Source organism: Coregonus lavaretus, assembly GCF_964263955.1.
Source record: "Coregonus lavaretus genome assembly, chromosome: 2".
Classification (NCBI taxonomy): Eukaryota; Metazoa; Chordata; class Actinopteri; order Salmoniformes; family Salmonidae; genus Coregonus; species Coregonus lavaretus.
In genome coordinates this window covers 45,664,758-45,680,073 of record NC_139989.1, presented here as the reverse complement: position 1 = coordinate 45,680,073, position 15,316 = coordinate 45,664,758, and the positions used below count along the sequence as shown (strand labels likewise).

The 15,316-nt window shown below is 41.4% G+C and overlaps 1 pseudogene across 1 annotated transcript in view; it reads left to right on the top strand.

Moving 5' to 3' along the window:
• Positions 1-15,316, top strand: part of LOC311139233 (nuclear factor 1 X-type-like) — an 88,573-nt pseudogene that overhangs the window by 33,171 nt on the left and 40,086 nt on the right. The window contains exon 4 of the transcript XR_014615224.1: positions 12,621-13,152. The product of XR_014615224.1 is annotated as a nuclear factor 1 X-type-like (transcript). The remainder of the gene's footprint in view (positions 1-12,620; positions 13,153-15,316) is intronic.

The following is a 15,316-nucleotide window of genomic DNA, read 5'->3' as shown; positions in this document are numbered from 1 at the left end:
GCCCACATCTCTCTAATGAAGAGACAGGCTCTCAGGTTATCCAGACAGACCGTGGCATAATTGGTCTAATGAGATGAGAATGAAGCCTGTGCTGCTCAGATATCTTTCTACCGTGGTTAATGGACGGAAGACTAAGTTGTTGTTTGTATGGTCAGAAACATTTCAGATTGTTCTATTTGCCAAAAACATTTCTGAGACATTTTTGATCCTAGAAAAGTATATTCCGTTGTAAAACGTTTGTAATACTGCAATGCATCTATTATCAGAATATAGACCTATAGCCTAATGTTGTCCATGTATTCAGTTGAATTGTACATTTGTGAAAATTATTTAGAAATGTCATATAAAAATGCATATTGGGCCGTATTTTATGGTCTGACACTCCCTCATCAGACACAATTCTCCTTGGAGAGCCTATTTATTTTAAGCAAGGCTATTGTGAAATTATTGCATAGACCACAGTAACAGAAGGTTGATGATTGCATTTTCACCACTATGTTTTATAGAGATTGCAGTCGATTTCCTTTAATCTGCTAAATAGACCTATCCCACTGGGCAAAATCTGGTTGAATCAACGTTGTTTCCACGTCATTTCAATAAAGTAATTAGTTCAATGTGATGATGTTGAATCAACGTGGAAAACTGATTGGATTTCCAAATACGAATCAACGTAAGGGAATTTCGTATTTTTTTAACCCAACTTTTAACCTATAGTTTTTGTTGATTTAATAGTGAATTCACGTACTCAAACAAATTTAATTTTAAAACTAGACGTTGAACTGATGTCTGTGCCCAGTGGGATGGGCCTGCCTGAAGTATGAGCCACCACATATCTTTTTTGGCCTTGACCTTAGTCAAGTGTCCATTTAAAATATGGGATAATGAGTCCAATATTGCTATTGGAAACACAGATACACTGTATAATTTCATTGTATGATTACCTTTATGAATTTGTATTATTCACATGTCACTAACGCAGGATCACTGATAGGCTACCTGCCCCTTCTGTAAATGCTTTAAATGTAGAGTCCCTCCCCGTCGTCTACTCTGCTAATGGCCATCTCTAAAGTAGCAGAGGTATTCATTGGAGATCTCTCCACACCACTCTCACGTTGTGAGAGAAAAACTTAGAGAATAGGCTACGCTCCAAACCTTTTGTGCTCACCTCTGCTCTGTGTACAGGGACTCGCACGCTCAGTGGAACAAATGACCCCCTGACATCGCTGTCCATATTTCCCTAAAGCCAACGAATAAAACCCCTTATGTATCCTTGGCACACAAATGGCATCCAAGTAGGCCTACTAAATGTTTTAAAAGAAAAATGGATGGTTGTCAAGCGTGTAAATTAGCAAAGGTTTATTTTACTGTAGTTGTCTAAACGTTGTGCTGTGTGCACTCATTGCCCAATCGTTTTCATAGAACGTTTCATTGCTGTCTTGGTGTAGGCTTCATTTACATTTTTATTGAAGTTCTGTTATTGTTAATATTTTGTCACCATAGATTATGCTTAACTCATTAAAAATTGCGGATTTGAAGGTAACAACGAAAAAAAAGGTTTAGATGTTGAAAAGTGATATGAGTATAAATTAGATCAATTAAAAATCAATTGGTGAAATATTTTAGTTAGGCTATAAAGGAACACATTCTGGGATTTTAAAGGTGGTTGTTGGTTTTTCGATTATTAGCCTATATCTTTTCAATTTCCCACTGTATGATGCAATCAAAATCGAAAATATTTGTTGAAAACATAAGGACTCTTTTAATTATTTTACAACAAATGATTTCACACCTCCATATCTCCCTAAACCTAAAGGTTTTTCTCTGCCAGTGAATTTGCTGAATATTTTCATATCAACGAAAGTTGCACACTTAGCCTAGACATACATACATTTCCTAAGCATTTATACTTATGAATTTCCTTATCAAAATCAAATCAAATCAAATGTTATTGGTCGCATACACATATTTAGCTGATATTATTGCGGGTGTTGCGAAATGCCTGTGTTCCTAGCTCCAACAGTGCAGTATTATCTAACCATTCACAATACACACAAATCTAAAAGTAAAAGAATGGAATTTAGAAATGTATAAATATTAGGACCAGCAATGTCGGAGTGGCATTGGCTAGAATACAGTAGAATACAGTATATACATATGAAATGAGTAAAACAGTATGTAAACATTATTAAAGTGACCAGTGTTCCATTATTAAAGTGACCAGTAGCAAACAGGTGCTGGCGTTCCTCAAAATAAGTGAAATGTACAAGTAACAAACTTTGCAACAACTTTCTGGATTACATTTTGGAACACTTATCCAAAGTAGGCCCACTGATGTATGGAAAAAAATTGACAAGAAATTTGAAAAACTGACACATAGTCCTGACCTAACTAAAACAGCATAGAAACTGCCAATCCATGTAGAAAGCCTATATTCTGTCTGAAATAAAACTAGGCATATGTTTTTTTAATTTAAAAAATGTACCCTAATTTATACAGCAGTCTAATTTATCCACAGTTTTCCTGATTTTGCATATAGCCTCGTGTAGACCTTCTGTGTTAATTTGCACTTGCCAGGTCTCCTTCTGTCATCCAGACGCGAAAATAATCGAGAAATAAAAGGCCAAAAGTGTTTCTCCATGGATGTAGTCACGTTGAACATTTTCTGTTCTGTTAATATAATACACATTGTTTAATTGAATACACTTTATTTTTGTATAAGTTGCACGTTTAACTTGTATGGGGCACCACAGGTAGAGTTGCCTATAACAAGTGCCATGTGAGTGCAGACTATTCGCCTCTATGCTAAAATATTATATTCGCACAACTTGGAACTAACGTATTTCAGTAGGTTAATGGGCTACATTTGCTATTGATTAACATGTTTTATGTCATGGTTTTGAATAGGCCTAAATATATATAGGCAATTGCTTTTTTTTTTACATTTACATTTTAGTCATTTAGCAGACGCTCTTATCCAGAGCGACTTACAGTTAGTGCATACATGTTTTTTTTCTTTTTTTTCTTCATACTGGCCCCCCGTGGGAATCGAACCCACAACCCTGGCGTTGCAAGCCCCATGCTCTACCAACTGAGCTACATGTGCCCTTTCATGCTTTCCCATGAAAGGGCACATATCCCAATCAATATTCTCCTGAATTAACAAATAAACGCATTTCAACTGGCCTATAAGCACACTGAAGTATTTGCATACATTATTCCCAACAATTACAGGGGTAAAGATAGTTTACTAATGAGTTTGTCCATTCAAGAGATTTTCCATCCGTGAATTAATCACTTTCTATACAGCCTAGGCAAGGCCTATACATATTATACAACGAATTGTATTGTAAAATTGAGATTTTAGCCTGTCAGTTTGGATTTTTAGCTGCATTTATTTGTAGGTGCTTGGGTTTATTCTGCTATTATTAATTGAAACTGGATTTTACTGACGTGACAAAGTGGCACAAATGGCTCGCTTGCTGGAATGCCAACCAGTCTTTCCAGCTCCTTCATTTCCATCGTCCTCTTGGCAGACTCCTACGATGATGTCTTCACTCTTGAAGCATTAATATTGTAAGTGCCACATGAGGAAAAAACAGTGGCAGCATGTTTAATTGTCTTGGCCGAAGTCTTAACTTCACTACATTTAAGGCGTTTGAAATGTTTTTCAATAGGCTAGTTCATCATATTTTTAAATGTCTACTGTGAATCTGTGAAATCACTATAGTGGTATTTGGCCTACATCATAGCATGGTCTGTCTGCTTGTAGTAACACAAAGCATCGTGGTGTTGTTAGTTGGAGTTCGCACTGGCTGGTCTGTAGGCCTAGTGTTTTTCGCGGTCTTTTACGAACAGTCACGAGCAGCAGGTGCAGTTCCGGTCAAGTCTTCATTGGATGAGAGCGTGAGCGCAGCATATTTCGGCTCCCTTTCAGTCCAGACGTGTTGTTGAAAATGAAGGCAAATAAATGAGACGAGAGACACAAAGGTATCCATTTGAGACACTGGTTGGAGGAAATAACTTAAGGCCTACATTTCATTCCAAATTGGAAGAGGGAAATTTTTCCCGCAGTGCCAAAATGCAAGACCACATGTTAGTGAAAATAGCGATACAAATTGCAGGGCTAGCTCAAGCAATTCAGCAGGTAGCCTAGAGAGGAGCCATTTAGAAGTTCTTTGAGTGAGTAAATAAATGCAGGCCAATCATGTCAATTAACGAAAATGTCTGTATGATAACACATTTCGCTTTTAAAAAAAGACAACTATTGATATCCATAGACTGTTAAATTAAGATATTAAATTATTTTGCCTATCTGTTAAATTAAGCTATTTAATTATTTTGCCATATCTAATTAATTAATTTAATTAATGTATACTACGCCACTTTCCATGATGTGGACAGTATGTGTTACTACATTACAGAAGCTGACGTTTTGACCACATGGAATTGGGGGGAATTACACATCCTTTTTACCTCAGATTGGTGATGTTAGTATAAAAGTTTATAGTCAACACGATGAGACAAGATCAATTGCATAAAACAGATCAATATCTTTGGTTTTGTACTGTTAATTTTGTATGCACTAGGGCCGCAGGACTTAGAACGCAGGTCTATCATTTTCTTTCTCAAATGGCACCGATAATTCAGGGCAGTCTTTTTATAAAAGTCGCTGGTCACACACCAATACACTGATTTGACAGTCAAACTATCACTTAAATAGCAGCCAATCGTTGTCACTGTTGATATCCTATGGAGGGTCGTGATTCGTTGAAGTTTACTAACAGAAGTGTTTTGTTCCCTTTTTGATGAAGGCAACCTCACAAAATCAACATCTGCCATTGCAAAATATAGCTATAAGCCTTCTACAAGTTCTAATCTAACCAAACATGTATAGGTTATTCCACGTTTCAGTGTGGCCTTTGAATAGTGTTCGTTTAAACATCGCTACATCCCAACATTTGACCCAATTCTATTGATTTCAGCGTGATATCGATGGAAGTGATTAACAAAAAAAGTGTTGCGTTACACTTACCACGTTGGCGACCCTCTTGAATCAAAATGCAACAACTCAAAATTTAGGCCTATCTAGCTGTCTTCTACAAATTGTCTTCTAACCAGTGATGTACGTATTATTCCCAGATTCTGTGTGGTTTTTGAGCTGTGTTAGTTTTAACAGGACGTGCAACCAGAGGTTGGAACCAAAATTATTTCCCAATGGTTTCATTCTGAACAGAACCATTATTTTTTGCGTTCCGTTCCACTGTTCCAACCAGCTAAATAAAGTTCTGAACCGGTTCCAACCCCAAAAAAGGAATGGTTTATTTTGTTCCTTTCTGTTCCTTTCTTTTTTTTCTTTTCTTTTTTTCTTTATTTTTCCTTTCTGTTCCTTTTTTTGGGGGGCCAGACGGATTACCTGGACGTGTACTCCGAGCATGTGCTGACCAACTGGCAAGTGTCTTCACTGACATTTTCAACATGTCCCTGACTGAGTCTGTAATACCAACATGTTTCAAGCAGACCACCATAGTCCCCGTGCCCAAGGACACTAAGATAACCTGCCTAAATGACTACCGACCCGTAGCACTGACGTCTGTAGCCATGAAGTGCTTTGAAAGGCTGGTCATGGCTCACATCAACACCATTATCCCAGAAACCCTAGACCCACTCCAATTTGCATACCGCCCCAACAGATCCACAGATGATGCAATCTCTATTGCACTCCACACTGCCCTTTCCCACCTGGACAAGAGGAACACCTACGTGAGAATGCTATTCATTGACTACAGCTCAGCATTCAACACCATAGTGCCCTCAAAGCTCATCACTAAGCTAAGGATCCTGGGACTAAACACTTCCCTCTGCAACTGGATCCTGGACTTCCTGACGGGCCGCCCCCAGGTGGTAAGGGTAGGTAACAACACATCTGCCACACTGATCCTCAACACGGGGGCCCCTCAGGGGTGCGTGCTCAGTCCTCTCCTGTACTCCGTGTTCACCCATGACTGCATGGCCAGGCACGACTCCAACACCATCATTAAGTTTGCCGACGACACAACAGTGGTAGGCCTGATCACCGACAACGATGAGACAGCCTATAGGGAGGAGGTCAGAGACCTGGCCGTGTGGTGCCAGGATAACAACCTCTCCCTCAACGTGACCAAGACAAAGGAGATGATTGTGGACTACAGGAAAAAAAAGAGGACTGAGCACGCCCCCATTCTCATCGACGGGGCTGTAGTGGAACAGGTTGAGTGCTTCAAGTTCCTTGGTGTCCACATCACCAACGAACTATCATGGTCCAAACACACCAAGACAGTCGTGAAGAGGGCACGACAAAGCCTATTCCCCCTCATGAGACTGAAAAGATTCGCCATGGGTCCTCAGATCCTCAAAAAAGTCTACAGCTGCACCATCGAGAGCATCCTGACTGGTTGCATCACCGCCTGGTATGGCAACTGCTTGGCCTCAGAGGGTAGTGCGTACGGCCCAGTACATCACTGGGGCCAAGCTTCCTGCCATCCAGGACCTCTATACCAGGCGGTGTCAGAGGAAGGCCCTCAAAATTGTCAAAGACTCCAGCCACCCTAGTCATAGACTTTTCTCTCTGCTACCGCACGGCAAGCGGTACCGGAGTGCCAAGTCTAGGTCCAAAATACTTCTCAACAGCTTCTACCCTCAAGCCATAAGACTCCTGAACAGCTAATCATGCCTACCCGGACTATTTGCACTGCCCCCCCACCCCATCTTTTTACGCTGCTGCTACTCTGTTAATTATTAATGCATAGTCACTTTAACTCTACCCACATGTACATATTACAACTACCTCAACTAGCCGGTGCCCCCGCACATTGACTCTGCACCGGTACCCCCCTGTATATATAGCCTCCCTACTGTTATTTTATTTTACTTCTGCTCTTTTTTTCTCAACACTTTTTTGTTGTTGTTTTATTTTACTTTTTTATAAAAAAATAAATGCACTGTTGGTTAAGGGCTGTAAGTAAGCATTTCACTGTAATGTCTGCACCTGTTGTATTCGGCGCATGTGGCCAATACAATTTGATTTGATTTGATTTTTTAAACCTCTGAATTCGTGTTTTTTAAAAACATTTAGCTCGACATAAAATTACTTCACCAATCAGTGCGAATAGAGCAGCTTGCTATGGAGCGGGCAAGCTATTTACATGCATTGGACAGATGAGTATAGGGCGGGAGATGCGACTGAAATTTTGCAGGTGGGGAGAGAGCGAGAGTGGGTGGAGGGGAGGCTTGACTTGAAGCGCTGGGCATCTTGTTGTTATAACATGCATTATCTGAATTAGGCCCACAGAATTATACCTATGGAGGAGCAGCTTCTATGGAGGAACTTTGAATGTCTTTGAACTTCAGAAAGTTGGCTTAATGTTGGATCAGCTCGCTAGCTAGCTAACAAGCTTGTGTGTGCAGAGCGGCACCAGAATAAAAACGTCTTACCTTTTTGTAGTTAATAAATCCAATGTGAAAAGTGATAACTATAGTGTCCTTAACTAGCATTGAAAAGGTTAATCCATTCTTCTCTAATTAAAAATCTCTCCCTAATTTCTGAATCACGCTTGCGATGTCAGTAGGCTACTAGACTATGCTTCGGAGGGAGAGGGTCCTACACACACACACTGGCAAAGATTTTCAGCTGGCAGGCAGACACTGGAATACGAGTGACAGGTGCTTTGCATAGGCGATTTGCTTAATTTTTTGTGGGACTGGAAGAAAATGCCCGGAACATAAAATAATGTTATTAACCAGTTCCCATGCAATAACGGTTCTGTTTTGGAACAGTAAAGGTCACTTTCGTTCATGGTACTGATTCTGTTCCTCGAAAAATTGCATTATTTTCCGGTTTGCGGTTCTAGTCCCTGAACCTGTTCCAACCCCTGCATGCAACCTCATCTCCCCCCTCTCGCGCAATTAATTTCAACGTGATAATCAATGAATGATTGACAAAACAGTGTTGCATTTCTCTTTATGTTTTGGTGATCCCCATATCAAAATACAACATTCCAAAATGTAGCTGACTGTGTTCTGCAGGTTGTTCTCTAACCAGTGATGGGGTTTTTGTGTTGTGGTAGTTTCAACCACACAAATACCACTGACAAACTGAAATCAATCTGGTCTTGAATTCAAACAAACAATAGGAGGAAATATATATATATATATATATATATAATAGGAAAAAATTGTTTCTATTGGTTCTACAGACAGATTACTCTTCTATTTTCAGCAGTAGGTATTTGCTTTCCAAACTAAATTTTTCCTGCAATTGTATTTTGAAATTTGCAAAAGGCAAACCTACAGCCGCAACCAACCATAGAAATATAATCTATATATGGCAGTTCTCATTCAAGTCAGGACTAGCAGCCATTGCTAGGGTACCCGTGTACCCATGAGTTTAACAGTCTGCTTATTTTTTAGAGAAAGGTGAGGTAGGCTGCAGTTTTCTAAATTCAGCTACAAAAGAGAGAAATGCATTGGGAGCAGTGGCTGGCTGACAGGAATGATTATTGAATAACAAAACAAGAGATGTAGATACTGAAGATATGTAGGAAAGAAATGTAGCTAATTACTGAGGGTTCATTTGTTGTTGTATGTGGGTAGGTAGGAGATCATCATTGAAACAGAGCACTGCTGACAATAAAGGTTGTGCACCTTAAAGGCCCAGTGCAGTTAAAACGTGTGATTCTTCTGTGTTTTATATATATTTCCACACTATGTGGAATAATACTGTGAAATTGTTAAAATAATGATAAGTGTGAGAGCTGTTTGAAAAGATTTCAGCCCGTTTTGGTGGGATGGAGTTTTGGCCTGCCTGGTGACATCACCAGGTGGTAAATTAGTTAATAAACCAATAATTCAATGTCTATTCCACGTTGGTTCAACATAATTTCATTCAAATGGCGTGGCAGCAATGTTGAGTCATCCAGTGTGTGCCCAGTGGGAAGACAGTTCCAAACCTCTCTGCCAATTTCAGTCTTCCCCTCCCAACTCAGACCACTCCCAGACAGTCCTAGCAAAATTCCTGCATGAGAAATTCCTCTTTGCTAAGAAGCTATTTTTGTTAATTTTTTACAATTTTAATTTAAAACAATCACAGTAATGTACTTAATTGTTCCCCAGAAATGATATAATGTTGAGATAAAAACGGCTGCATTGTACCTTTAAAACCACATCACAGTTTTGAATGTGTGATATTTGCATGATTCAATTGTATCTGCTGTAGTGCTTCATAGGATGGTTTTAACTAAATCTTTGCGCTTGCAAGGACTGTGAACCACAAAGCGTTGCCCAGTGGTAGCCTCTATAAATTCTTAACCTCCACACAGATAGCCTACTATGCTTAGGTCCCTATACTGGAAACCACTCCTTTCTTTCTTTCATGAAGGCCCAAACTATTATTGTCTTGTTTTCTAGATAGTGTCTCATCTTTGTTCTCCCTGTATCAATATCCTTTTTTTTTTTTTGGTGTGTGAGTCTTTGTATTTTATGCACGTACTCAGGTACATTTGCTCATCACTCTCTCTCTGTCCCTCTCTCTCTCTCTCTCTCTCTCTCTCTCTCTCTCTCTCTCTCTCTCTCTCTCTCTCTCTCTCTCTCTCTCTGTCTCGCTCTCTCTCTCTCACACACACACTCACAGACACACACACACATGCACACTCACCCTACAAAGTATGTGTATCTTCAATTGAGATGTTAATCTTATTTGAATGTCAGTTTTGTCTGTCTTTTGTTAGATGCTCATCGTGTTCTGCGACAATGGGTATCAGAGAAAGCAACAGAAATTGATCAGAAAATGAACCCAGGGATATATTGTCCTTTATTGTGCATCGTGACAGTTGATGGGTGTGAGCCAGACCATCTTGAAGACAACTACTAAATGCTGGGGTGATGCTGTCTTCATCGTTCTAAGATTAAGCAGAAATGTATCTCTAGAAGGGAGCATGAAATAGTGCATGATACTGCAGCATATTAACTAGAGATTAGATTATATCGGTAGTACAGTGTGAGTGTGCACTAATACAAATGTGTTTTGCATCATCTTCTTCCATTTTGCAGCGATTACAAACCCTGCAAACTCCATCCAAGGAACAATAACACATCCACTTATGCAGACCCTTACAGATGCCTCTGCAAACTGTCCAGCAGTTGTAGAAGAAAGAGATGCATCATGGAGGCAATGCACTCATTATTAGTCACAAACATGGACGACACAGCCATAGGAGGCTTTTGAGAAATAAAACAGTGATTTATCTGCAGACTCTCCTGTTTTTGGACTGGTGTTGATGAGATTGGGCTGAAAGCGCCATAGCGACAGTTGTACCGGAACAGTACACATTTCCCACAATTGTATTTCTCGATTGCCTATTCGATATGTTGGTGTTCCTCCTTTTACCCGCTGTAATAGACATGCAGTGTACTGTATATGCTTTGGTTTTAAAGCACCCAGCGATACATTGATGCATCTTCTCTCAGGGTTTGTTTCCCCCTCTTTGTTCCTGTGGTAAATCCAAGACCAGCTGCCGGTTGTGGGGTCTGGTGGGATTTTGGAGCTGTGTGTTTTCTCTTGCCATCCTGTGCCAAGGTGGCGTTACGCAAGCAGAAAGAGAGAGAGGGTGGGGGTAGGGGGGTAGTGAGATGAGGCAATGGCGGCCATACTGGAGATGGAAGCAGACTGAGGGTAGCTAGGATTGGTGCACGAGAAATACATGTCCCCTGAACTTTGCCTATGTGTCAGATAGGAACTTGTCGATTTGGCAAATTGTGCACTGTCGGACAGGACTGCGTACACTCTTTCTCTCCCGCTCTCCCTCTCTCGCGCTGTCTCCGGCTCTCTCCCTCTCTTTGCCACTAACCCCCCCCTCCTTTCTCGTTTCCCTCCCTTTCAGCTCTTGAAGCTAACGTATTGGCTGGGCTACAGGCATCTTGTTGCCAAATAGGTGGGCCCTACTCGTGTTGGCAAAGGCTCAAGCAATGGTTAGGGAAGGACGAGAGACGGCGAGCGAGAAACAGAGAGAGAAAGAGAGAGAGTTGGAGAGAAAAGGGGAAAAAATAAGCAGCACTCGGCTTTGCCAGCGGTCGTACGCGCTCGTCCAACATTGATTCGGTTCTCTCCTTTTTTTCCTATTCTGTGCTCTGCACTCCCCAGCCCCCCCGCCTGTGTGTGTGTCTCTGAGTCTTACGCGGGGCCTACAGATCTGAACAAACACCACTACCAATTACGCTTTGCCAAGGATTTTTTTGTGCTTTATTTCCTTCTTTTTTTTTTGGGGGGGGGGGGGAAGCGCAAAAGAAGAGTGTTTATTTTAAGTGTGTCTATTCCAGTTTTTATATTTAGATACTTTTTTTCTTAAATACCATTCACCATTTCTATTTTTACCATATTTCCATTATTTCTCAATAGTAGTTTTCTTCTCTTTAAATTTGGGTATTTTGTCTTTCTGTCCCAGATTTAACCAGTGAACCTTTGCAGCATTACGCTGTGACCCCCAGAACATCCGAGGGGTATCTTGTTTTGTTTAACTTTGTTCCACTGCTTACTGTGGATAACTGGAGATTCCTGAGATCTTCTGCTAATTATATTTTTTACCCTCAAGTTTTTTCATCTGCACATTTATTACGCCCAGCCAAACCAGCACTTGCTGTACATTTGGGAGTGCGGGAAAAAAAGTGGTGTGGGAGATATTTTGAACGTTGTGCCAAATTTATGATGAGAGTGCAAAATGGTAACTACCAGTCCGTCTGTCTTCCTCTTGCAGTGTGTTTTTGTGGTGATTTCTGTCCGCTTTCAATTTGTTGCTGAAATGTGAGTCTGGGTAGACTTCTTTTGCATGGCAGCAGGAGAGATAGGAAATGGTATGGCAGATCTTTTAGCAGCACATTGTAACAGTGGTCTTGTGGCGGCAAAGATTGGCGGTGAACGACTGGTGTGTGGCAACCCTGGCACAGGAACACTATGGCGAGATCTAGGCATTGTCGCTGAGCGATGTGTAGTGAAGGTATTATGGTATAGCTGAATAAATTCTCCTTTACAGTGGATGTAAAAATAATAATGTTTTGCTCGCCTTGGCTTGAATTTTTTAAATCTCTTTTCTTTTAAATTTGAATTAATCTGTTATTACAGTTTAATGTAGGTTTTAAAAGTGCTTTCAGATTATATTTTTTTGTAAGAAGGACGGTACCAGTAATTTACTATTTGCAATATAATTGTATCTACCTACAGTATTATTACATTTTGGATATTATTATGATGATGATGATGAATATTATTATTATTATTATTATTATTATTACATTATTATTATTATTATTATTATTATTATTATTATTATTATTATTATTATTATTATTATTATGTCAGTTAGTGGTATTGTTGGTAATGCTAGCCCTGTCTTAGTTAGTAGTTTCTGAACTGTATCCCCTCTGTTGGCAGTGCATTAACATTCTATAAAAACAGGAATTATTTGGGGGGAAAATGTCTGTAAATTGCCTCATCGCTCTTCTATCTTCAATAACGGATCTTCAGCTGCTGGCACCATACAGCATGAAAATAACAGAGCACCCTCTCTCTCTCTGTCTCTCTCTCCCTCCGTTAGGATGAATTTCATCCCTTCATCGAGGCCCTTCTCCCCCATGTCCGTGCCTTCTCCTACACCTGGTTCAACCTGCAGGCCCGCAAACGCAAGTACTTCAAGAAGCACGAGAAGAGGATGACAAAGGATGAAGAACGCGCAGTGAAGGACGAGCTGCTGGGTGAGAAGCCCGAGATCAAGCAGAAGTGGGCGTCGCGGCTGCTAGCCAAGCTCCGCAAGGACATCCGGCCCGAGTTCCGTGAGGACTTTGTGCTCACCATCACGGGCAAGAAGCCCCCCTGCTGTGTTCTCTCCAACCCCGACCAGAAGGGCAAGATCCGCCGTATCGACTGCCTGCGCCAGGCCGACAAGGTGTGGCGGCTGGACCTGGTGATGGTCATCCTGTTCAAGGGCAGCCCCCTGGAGAGCACGGACGGAGAGCGGCTGGTCAAGTCGCCCCAGTGCTCCAACCACGGCCTGTGCGTCCAGCCTCACCACATCGGCGTGTCCGTCAAGGAGCTCGACCTCTACCTGGCCTACTTCGTCCACTCACCAGGTCAGTGGGTGAACACCTTACCACGTTTTCTGTCTGTCTCACGCACACACACACACACACACACACACACACACACACACACACACACACACACACACACACAACACACACACACACACACACACACACACACACACACACACACACACACACACACACACACACACACACACACACACACACACACACACACACACACAGGTCAGTTTGTAAGGCCTTTTGCAGCCAAACCCTAAGCCTTGCCAAACCCTGCCCCTCCCCGTGCACCACCAGACCAAGTGCTAGCCTGTGATAAATAAAGAGAATTGCCTCCAAATGTAACGCCTTATGAACATTACAGAACACATTTGACACCACTGACACACCATTTAGTTTGTGTGTTGTTTTTGAGTTGTGCATGTGTCTTTAAATGTGTGCCTATCCAGAGATAAAGTCTGTGCTGGTAAATTTGTTCAGGTGCTTGTGTGCAAATTTGTCTGAATTCACATATGCATGTTTTAGGGGTGTGTTGTCTGTAAACAAACACATCTGCAAATGTGTTTGTCTCTGCGTGTGCTAATGTGCGCAATAATTGTCTGGCTATAAATGAGTGTCTTTAAGGCTGTGTGTGTGTGGTGTGTGTGTGTGTGGTGTGTGTGTGTGTGTGTGTGTGTCAGTAGCAGTCTGCCGTGTGTCTGTGGGCCGTGTGTGTGTGTGTGTGGCGGGCTGAAGAGCGTGGTGACAGCTGGCCCAGTCCCAGGTTGTTTGGGAGGCAGGCGACTGAGGCAGGGAGAGCTGCCCCTTCTCCAGCCTCAGCCTCCCGCGCTCTACTCTCTCTGGCACCACAGCCCACCTCACAGTCAGCCCTGCTGCAGTCTCTTCGCCAACACACACTCGCTCCCGTTCTCTCACGCACACGTACACTCTCGCACACACACTCTTATAGCCCACACACTAATGCAAACACACACACACACACACACACGCACATGCACACTGCATACAGAGACAACCCTTCTCTATATTAGCTCCTCAGTTTGGTTTAGTTTGTTTGTGCACTTTTTTATTTGTCCAAATTCAACACAGGTGTTTCCTGAACAAACTTTATATGATACTCTATAAGCAGTCCTTTTTCATCAGTTACTTGTATGGAAAATGTGGATACTTACTTTGGAATGGAAAATGTAATGTTGAAATAGAGGAGACCCAGTGTCAAGGAAATGTATAGTATATATTGAACTTGACCTTTCTCTTAATCTGGTGGATACACAGAGCCCCCCATGTCGGAGGTTAAATGTTCAGCAGAATTTTAAAGATGAATTTGTCGTTTATTATATGTTAGCTGTACAGATAGCTTGTCTTGGGTATCACTAAAATAATGCCACACTTTGTTTAGTACATTATCTTAAATAATAATAATAATAATTTATTTTTTTCAATAATATATTTGAACCTGTCTCTGATTACACAATTTAATTTATCCTTTTCTATTCCATGACTTTGATAATGAGAAAAGCAATGAGGACTGCATTAAATAGTTTTGGGTCTTGAAATTTCTGTCTGACAATACATCTGCTGTTTGAAGATTTTGCTTTTGGCATTCGTCATTTTCAATTACTGAACATTCCACTGTGATCGTGCTGAAATTAATCTTCCATTAGTTTTTTTTGTGTTTCCTATTGTCTGTTAGCAATTAATCACTCAAGTGAAAAGTGTAGTCAGGTATGCTGAGGGTGCAGTTAGTAGATTGACTCAGGTATGGGCTGAAGGCACTGAGGACATATCCCCAGCCAGCACCCTCACGTAGCTAGAACCTTCTCCTGCGTCGGTTTACCATTAGCATAAGGTTAAAGAAACGTATTGTCTTACACCAGGCAAGCGTACGGTTACAGAGGCCTAATTATGCTCCTTGGCACCGTGGTGCTGCAGGCCTCTGTGACAGAGAACCCCATGCCGTGTTCTTTTCAGCACAGTGTGTAACTCAGCGTCAGTTAGCTGGGCCTCTGTGAGCTCGTCTTCCTGTTTCACAATGTGCTGCCGCTAACCCAGGCTCAGATTAGCTCTCTGTGAAGCCGCCCCTTAGAGCTTAGCCCTTTTACCCTGTGCCAGTATTCACCAGTCATCCCATTACTGTTTTACCCTTCAGTGTGTTTGTGTGTGTGTGTGTGTGTGTGTGTGTGTGTGT